Source organism: Gasterosteus aculeatus, chromosome 17 (assembly GCF_964276395.1).
Source record: "Gasterosteus aculeatus chromosome 17, fGasAcu3.hap1.1, whole genome shotgun sequence".
NCBI classification, from domain to species: Eukaryota; Metazoa; Chordata; class Actinopteri; order Perciformes; family Gasterosteidae; genus Gasterosteus; species Gasterosteus aculeatus.
The window spans coordinates 16,173,610-16,183,309 of record NC_135705.1 but is presented as its reverse complement, the minus strand read 5'-3'; positions in this window follow the sequence as shown (position 1 = coordinate 16,183,309).

Below are 9,700 nucleotides of genomic sequence, written 5' to 3'. Positions count from 1 at the left end.
CAAGTCGCCTGCTGCAGACGGGGAGTGAAGGCTCTCATGTGTTTGAGGGAAATGAGGTAAAGACACAACGCGGGTGTATCCAAAATCACGCTCGCATGCAAGCCAAGAAACAATAAAAAGAGGTCTGTGATTGATAAGATAAACAGAATCCGATTTACAGTCTGCAAATAGATCATTATTTTTACTGCCCACAAATGCACATAAACAGTCCCATGAAAACAATTCAGAAGAGTTGCCATTTGAATGCAACTGATCCAAACAGCATTAGGAAGCTAATTCATTTCATTGACCAACACATTTTCTCTCCCCTTCTCCTTCGTTCAAGCCTCCAGCGCGTAAGATGTTATCAGTATTTGTCAGTAGAAACTGAGCGAGCGGGGGGACAGTGGCCCTCTGGGTGCACACAGATCCCACTGCCTCCTCACTGCCTGCCTGCACTCCCATCCTGCCAAAGGCTGCCGGTAATTAAGAGCCACACACAGGCGGAGTGTGTGTGCGAGTGTGTGTGTGTGTGTGTGTGTGTGTGTGTGTGTGTGTGAATGGAGCAAAATGAGTGAGTATTATCTTTGGAGGTAATAATGCAAGACACAAACAGATTAAGCCAAAAAATGAAATGGGAAAATCCATTTATTTCTAATATATGGAAATCTCTCTGCGTGAAGTGGCCATATTTTATGTCTCTTACTGTGAACAAATATGACACCGATAAAACCAACTTTCTGTGTTCCATTGGGGTTTTAAAAGAAAAAAAAACAACTCCTTTTGACTTTCTTTTCTTTCTGGAGACAAGAAAAAAAAATGAAAATTGCATTTTATACTTAGAGGCCAATGCGGTAAATGATTTACAATTGTAACTATAACAGGATGCAACCTGTAAATTAAATACAGAGAAGCTCGTCTCTGTTGCATAATCGTGCGCGCTGAGTAGACGTGTGCATCACATGTTAGCCGGAGTACATTACAGTCACGGGCCGTCTTCTATTCACGATCTCCTTCCCCGTCTCTTAACCCTGCTTCCCTAATGCGGGTGTCAGATGAGGTGAGAGAGGAAAATGATGGGCTTCACTTCCTGCAAAACACCCTCATCAGCGCGTCGCATCGATCGCATTAGTATCTCCTCCTCAGCGATCGATGACTCTCTGTGCTCAGCATGCAGAATTTCGCCTCCCGTGGTCACAGGCCAACCGCTAGTTTGTCTCCATTGTCGATTACATCTCACACTAATAAAAATAACTTTCCAAAGCTTTTGTGGTGAAACATGAAATGAAATGTCATCAGTCATATTTATGGTTATCTTCTGTAATTCTTTTCCCATTACATTTGCCTCGCTGTTGAGAAAAGCAAGGGGAAAATCAGGAATTACTAGAGTTTGGATCTCATCCGAGGGACGATTTGTCCATCTCCCATGTTCTCTCAATAGCTGTGACAGGGAAGCAGGTGTTGGTTGGAATAGAAAAGATGAGCTCAGTTAAAAGACCTATTAGAGGCCAGCAGCAGGGGCTCAAATGCCCAGATAGAAACACTCTCCTCTTTTGCTTTCCCATTTTCGACTGAATGCAATTCTATCAAAGGATAAACAGGAACATGCAAACCCACATTGAAGGTACGGGATCCGTAAATCAACCTGATTTCTGTTGTCCGACTTAATGCCTTCTAACGTAACATTGTCATCGTGTGTGATCTTTTCTTTAGGTTTTGAATCACTGACTTTTTCTGTCTGCTGCACAGAATGAGATGATTTTCCACCAATTGCTTTTACAGATTCTGCTGCCGATGCGTTGTATTTATTCTGTTACCCGTCGCTTCTTTCCTTTATTACCTGTAGAATCGCTCCACCATAACCATCCCCACCCGCAGGTTACTCTAAACCATTTTATTCCTGACCTCCTTTTGCGCTAAATGTTTTTGCACCACTGCAGTGCTTACTGGACCGTACTGGATAACGCCCCCCCTCCCCCCCCTCCTCCTCCTTCATCTGTCAACTTACTGTCAGTGTCCCGCTCACCTTATGGCGCTGGCACGTGGGGCTGAAATTCTCGGGGCATCTTCACCCTCCCTCCCTTCTCCTCCAAAATGTATTAATATGATTTACATAAAGTCAAAGTTCTCCTGGCAGCCGAGGAGGCCACTCTAAAATAAGCTGTGGTGATGACAGAACCAATGTGTTATACCTGTCCCGTGCCCGGGGGGGCTGCGGGGGCTGCCGGGTGGGGAGCATTGAGGAGGGTCCCTGGAGGGGTGCTGGCCTGGAAATGACACAGAGTGAGGGAAGAGCCCCCGTACCTCAAAATCAGTCATCTTATCTGTAGAGGGAGAGGAGAAAGGACAAAGACGCATTGCCCCACCGCCGGGCACACACACACACACACACACACACACACACACACACACACACACTCACTGGAAATGCATGGTTGTCCTTTCACACATGGGACACACATGCATCCACACTGAACCATAACGTAATACTTTTTGTGTGATTTCTAAATATGGCGTTAAAAGGGATTATTCTGTGTTTTCATGAACGTTTTAGGATATTATGTGTACTTAATCTATTTAAAAGTACCCAACACATGAGTGTATTCAGACAGCAACAATTGTGTACATTGTTCTGGCTGTATCTGACCAGGCAGAAAGCTTGGGGTATAAAGGTCACGGTTACCTTTATTTTCTACTAAGTATCTTCAATTTGAGACAAGCAAACACAGTTAAAAATAGAAAAGCATATTTTCTGATGCCTCTGAAAAATGGCACTGCAGTACTGTGTGTGTTAATGGTGTTCAGTTCAATCTGAGTTAGATGTTTAGGTCACCACCACCACGCTCCGCCATCTAACATACAAACTCGATCGTTAACGCGACCCCATCACCACCACGTCTGCTGAAAATAGCAGCGCGCGGTGTAGCTTACCCACCACAAGGTCAATATCTGCCTATCTGCCCCCCCACCCCCCCCCCCCCCCCAGATGATGGCAGCCAACTGATCTCAAACTACACCGACAGCTTTTTGATGGGATGATTTTTGAGAAACCGCCTGCCGATCCCCGGAAGGTTTGGACCAATAGCACACGGGAAATACAATCCAGTGTGAGATGTGGCAGAGGAGGTTTCTCCTCAGAGAACACACGGCACTCGGAGCCGTCAAAAGCTCAAACATGGTCAAATCAAAGAGCTGTGGAATAAGTTTTATTAAGGAAGAGTAACAAACGCTAGAAACGACCTGGGCATGGCCTGTGTCACTGCCAGCCATTACCCCACACGGCAGGGACGTTACCCCAATGGGCTCCTCTGAGGCCATCATTTCAACACCCAGCTTTCCCTGCAAACATCTCAGAAAACTGCGACGAAAGGAGACGTCCACAGAGAGACGCAAAAGAAACACAAAGAGGACAGAGAATTAGCGGAAACACTCATGTTACATTTTCCCAGACGCTTCATCTTAATTACCGCCGTGCAAGCCATGCAAATCCGATTTGCCGTTTATGCCAGGAAATTCATCACCACAGTGCGATATTAATTACTCCGGTAGGATTCCAGCTATATTTGATATGCACGAGGCATCGCGGCCATTACCAGCCTTGTGTTTCAGCATCAGCCCTGCGTGTCACTGGTAATCAAATCTCAACGTTGACAACAACACATTCACTAATCAATATAGGATGGGGGGGGGGTCCTTTGATGGGGGGATTTTAATCTCTTTTCTCTCGTGCATGTGTTTTAGCGTGTGTGTCGATATCTTGTTAGCATCTCTCACACGCGACTCTATTAATTTCTGCCCGGCGTTGCTCATTGGATTCCCCTCATTTAAAGCGTTTATGTTGTATTGTTCCAAAAGCCATTAGATCAAGGGGAGTCAGATGCAATTGCAACTCATGGTTGTTCAATGCCAGCAGGTATCTGCTGTATTAGTGGGAGGAATGGGAAGAGAAGAGAAGCTCTACGGGGGTTTTTCCACATACCAGCTCCTACAGCGCGGCACAGAGTACGAATGAGACGGCGAAGGGAGAAAACGGCCTGAGAATGATGGACAGGTGGGAGGTAAGTGGCCTTTGACTTCATCAGTGGAGCAACACTGACCTCTGCTGGCAAACACATCTTTTTTTTGTCAGTATTTGTTACGCACGGAGTGGCTTTAAGATTGCTTCCTTAAATCATCTGGCGGTGTGAGCGAAAGGGAGCATAGATCAAACACGTGGAGGGGTAGAAATAATCATTTAAAAGGAAAAACAAAATTACTGGCAGGGGTTCTACATTGCTCTTATAAAAACGTAATCAATCACCTGCTCCAACGAGGGCCGCCCACAATGAAGTCTGCAGTTTACCAGCCCGCCGCCACGGGAAAAGGTCACCTGGGTGGAGGTAACGTACACGTGTATTCGGTTGGTTACCCGACTACACTGGACCCCCTTTTTAGTGAACTTGGAAATGAGAGATGGCAAGTGAACAACACACAAAGGTGACAGACAATGTTTTACTCTCATCCATATCCCAAAGAAACATTCATCTTCCCCTTCAGGGCCCCCTGGCTCGACTCCATTCTCCCCTAAAAGCTTCGTTTGATTTTTAGACGGGCACAGCAGTTGTAGGCTGTTGGTGGGAGGGGGGGTGCCCCCCCAGGGGTCCTTGAAGGCCCAGACATGCTCAGTAATACTTGGCTACATAGGGTGCCACAGACAACAAAGAGCAAGAAGGGGGGGGGGACACATTGAGATAAAGGCATGTATAGTATGACCGTTTTACACAAATACGCACGCGCACTTAAATTGATGATCCACGTTCTGAATTCCTGATCTGTTCATTCAACACACAAAAAAGAAAACGATGCAGTTCACGAGTGAACAGCCATCAGCGATCATCACACAGCCGTCCACCCTCTGTGTGTGTGTTCCTGTCTCTCAGTCATCCTGTAACTCGCCTAATGACGTCCTGGCAGGCCGCCGCGCGGCCGCGTCGCCGTTCACGGAGCTGGCGTGGGCTAATGGCCCTGGCACCACACGCTGAAGCGATACATCCAACTGGCTCTGCGGCACAAACACAGTCAGCCCCCGAACAGATGCCACTCATATCTGCTGGCCAAAGTGACCCAGCAATCAGCTGGCTACACACCTAAACAATCCCAGCAGGCCAGCGATGGAGGGGAGGAATCCTCCTCTTGGTGACTTCCCCCGCCTACTTTCTGTTTGTCCTTTTCCCGCTCTTGCCAGTTTTATGGCCGATCCTTACCGAGCTGGTGTTTCGCTGACCCTCAGTCGGTCTCGCTATCTTCTGACCTCGTTCTCTTCCTCTTGTTCTATTTTCCCTCCCGTCCTGCCTTTCTGTCTAATGCATAATTTGCTTTTTTCCATCACATAAAACGCTCAATGGGGATATTTCTGTCTGCCCTGCCGTCCTCTCGCAGGTCAGCACCGACGTGTGTGTGTGTGTGTGTGTGTGTGTACACGCCTTCCTCTGTGCTTATGTGTGTTTGTGTAGCTGCTAGCTGATGTACTCTATGACATATTGAGGTAATAAAAATCTCCTCTGCAGGGATGGCTGTGGTCCACTAATTAAACGCCTCCTAAGCGACCTTATGGCGGGCGCCAGTTAACGTGGATTCTGAAAAACGTCTTCTGGGCCCTGCGTCACTCTGGATCTCCCCTCTTTGAACCACGGGGAGCAGAGAAAAGGGTAAAAGAACAGAGGGATGAGCAGTTGCAAGGTCATTACTTATAATTAGTGTACATAATTATATACAATTATCATCATTTATACTTTTCATGCCAGTAGGAAAGTTTTGTTGTGCGCAAAATTCTTCTCACCTGCATTCTCTGACTGCTTTAATGTTGAGGGATAAATGTGAGGGTCCGGCCTGCTGAATGACGGCGTCCGCTTGGTTTGACCCCCGGTGGGGCGGGGTCAGCGCGACAGACGATTCAGCACCTGTCACTGGCCGAGTCCCGCTCATCAGTCACTGCCTCCATATGCTGGCCATTAAAATCAGACATGTGGGTACATGCTTGGCAATGTCCCCGCACCTCTTGACCCTCCCCACATCTGTTGACGGAGCCTTGAACCCCCGTGCAGCAAAGAGGAGGAGGAAAGGACGGCCGAGCAAAGCCAGACACTCTGCATTTACATGGTTACACTAAAGTAAACTGATTTCTGGTCAGTGGGACTAATCCTCATCGCTCAGCCATCCCATAATTCAACATTTGACTTTCCACATCTGGAGAAACTCTTACGAGATTATTGTTCACCCGGTTTGCTGTCAAGATAGAAATGTATCATTGCCTTTGGAAGTCGGGGTTGGCATTGCTCTGCATTACTTAGTCATTCACATTTGAGCGGTCAGTGAGAGAAGAGGAACATTTAGTTAAATGGTTGTTTAGTAAAATGACACATAAATATTAATGCTGGTGTTCTCTACATTTTTCTATTGAAATAACGATTTCCATGGAACAATTCAAATCCACAGTGTGCTCGCCCAAGTCTCAGTACTTTCATCCTACGACCGAAGCCCTGAGCCCAAGATGTAAGTAAATGTAAAAAACAGTTCCCCAAATTACAGTTTCAACAGTTAAAAGGAAAGACGCCCGACTACATCACAAACACACACCAGTGTGTACAGTGTTAAATCAAAGACTTTTCAACTGCAGATTAATATATCACTATTGATGGCAGCAGAATGATGAATGCAGGATGTGAAAATTGTTTTATTAGTGGAGGTCAATGACACACTTCACTTAGAAAACACTTAATAGTGTCAATAACACTAAAATAGTGTAGTCTCATGAAGTATTAATTGTGGTGCTAACAGCTCTGAATGTAAGGTTTTAGATATGTAACAGCGGTAATGTTATTATTCACAGACCTCACGTCGACAGTGACACTACTCTTCACATGCAGCTTGTGGACTCTTTGCCACCTCAACTGTATTTTAAGACACCGATGTCACTAGATTTGCAACACAAAACTTATCACTTATCACTTTTAAGTGTATTTTTTTTATTGCGTATCACCTTTCATTCATGACCATTTCTGTTTGCAGTACACTTAATAGGATGCACATAGTATGTATTACCATTCATTTTAGTTATCCATGCTTCCTTTTTCTAGGTGTTTGAAAGTGAGTCTGTTTTGCATCTACGTGATCAATCTCGTTTATCTCGTTTCTCACGTTCTGAAAAAGAAACAGCCCATAGTGTCACACGGCGAGTAAAATATACTGAAAGATAGCAGGGAAAGAGGCTTTTTAACCTCTGCCAGAGACAGAGAGAGGACATGAAAAAAGGCTGCAGGAGTCCAAGTGGAAAAGGAATTCTGTCTCTATCGATGACACTACTCATTGATAAGTGTGCGCGCATGCCGTTATATTCTGGTGCGATGGTAAGCCTACTGTGCCTGTGCATGTGTGAAAAAGGCAAGAGAGAGCGTGACCACACTTGAGTGGCTGTGTTAAAGAAATGCAGAGGGCATTCTCTTCAAAGGGGGTGTATTCAAAGAGCAGGGAGTTTAAAAAGCAGACAGCACTGAGGGCACTCGGGTTTGAACTGTGTTTGTACAAAGCTCTAAAAAAGAAAAGAAAGGGATTCCTGCAGAGCTTTCGCTCTTTTTAAGGAGAGAATATTTGGAGAAATAAAGAAAAAGCCAGAAAAGGGGGAGGGATGAGGGATGAGGGATGAGGGGGGAGCCGTGGACTGAACGGCAACAAGTGAGGGGGAGAAAAAGAGAGAGAGAATAAGGCGGACACATAGAGGGAGAACATTTGCCCGGGGCGGCGCTACATGCGGTGCCCCTCTCCTCCCCTGCACCTCGTCACTCACTGGGGCTCTGGTGGATGTAACCTCTTGAATAGAAGATGAAGATAATTAAAGACTTTCTCCACTTTTTAGTATTCACTAAATACAATTTTGATCATTTATGTAAACATGTGTTGTTGTTCATTTCTGTTGCATGTTAAGCCAGTTGTTTCTGGATGTCGCACACTTGTAGGTTTGCCTCCTCAGTCGATGAACTCTGGGACAAATAGGGACATTACAAAGACAGACACATCGTTTTCTCTTTGCCGAAGCTCTGAGGTTTGATGTGTTGTGTGAATTTAAGTGTACAAAATACGTTAATTCAGTGACGTCTTTAGCTTTGTTGGAAACTAAAAACGGATCTGTAACCAACATGGACACTCCAACATGAGAACGTTATTATATGTCTATACTAATGTTTCAGCTCAGTCGGCACTAGACGACAGAGTCCGTGCTCTCTCACACAGAGGCTCACTGTGTTCTGGGTCATCTGATGATCAAGATGTTTGTGGTCAATGTTTATAATCTCGTGGTGACTGGCAATTGATTTTTGCCCCCCCCCTTCCCCTCCCTCCATTTTGTCTGCTTCGGTATTCTTGTTCTCTGCAGCCTCAGAGACGAAGCAAGACATGCGGAGGATGGATGAAGTCATAGTAAGGAAACACCAGTAAAAACGTTCTTAGTTATGCCAAACAAAGACTACGAAAGACGTGATTGTATTGTATACATGGAAATGTTACACACATGTCCTAATATCTCATAGAACCGTCATGAAGGGCAAAAAGTTCACAGTGCCTTGGAAATGTCATGTCTCAACAAAAAAAAAGAGTGATAATCAGTCATAGCCATGATGTAGTATGTCATAAAAAGTCTTATTATAGTAAGCCATAAAAGTGTCACAAAAAGCTCATTTGAAAAGTTACTATCTGGAATGCCATTTAAAGGTCATTCAAAAATCGTAGATAAAAAAGCTATTTTTGCCAGTATTTTGTTATACATTACGGTAAAGAATGCAATTACAGTAATCAAAACAAATAATACATATAATAGTGTAATACAGTATGTTGTATAAAAGGCATAAGGAGAAGTATGTGTCAAAGAATATGTCATGAGAATGCAATAAACATTATGCCATAAAATACTATTTTTTAAAGTAACTGTAAAGCTATGAAACTCATGTAACATACCTGCTATGGGGTACGTCTTACAAAGTACATAAAAACTGTAAAGTTTACCATTGTACGGCAGAATGGTGAAGTACAACACGCTGTAAAGAGTACGCCATGTGAATTACAACAGACATGTCATCAATCTGTCATATGCAATTACTTTTTTATACGTACTATACTATGACTTTTTAGATCTTTTTAGAGTGTTGGTGATAATTACATAAAAGACAAAAAGAAAAGTCAAATGTATTAAAGAGATTCTGAGATCCAGTGTGCTGATATTATACTGGGACTGTATCAATATTTAAATCTTATTATACTGTGAAGTTTTCTATATGCAAGATTATTTTTCAAGTGCTGCAATGTGACTTTCTTTATGACAATTGACCATTGCAATGCCTGATATTCATACCAAGTACCAGAGTTGGAGTTATTTTATACCCAAAAGGAAACAATAAAATGAATGAATAATGTGTGACATGGTACCTGAATCGACTAGAAAGGATCCAAAGGATATTTAGGTTGTTTAAAACGTTTGGGCTTTGGAATAAACGTAATATTTGAGTAAAACGACTGGAGCACTTTGTGGCATTTCAGGTGGTGCTCAAAGAAAACTACTATGAAAGCCCTTTGTGATGTTAATAAGACTCAGGAAGGAGAATCACACCACACCGGACCTGTGCGTGTTCTAATGAAGACGTGGAAATTGCTTATCTGGAGTGTTAACTGGCCTCATCCCTCAGTGTATTCCCAG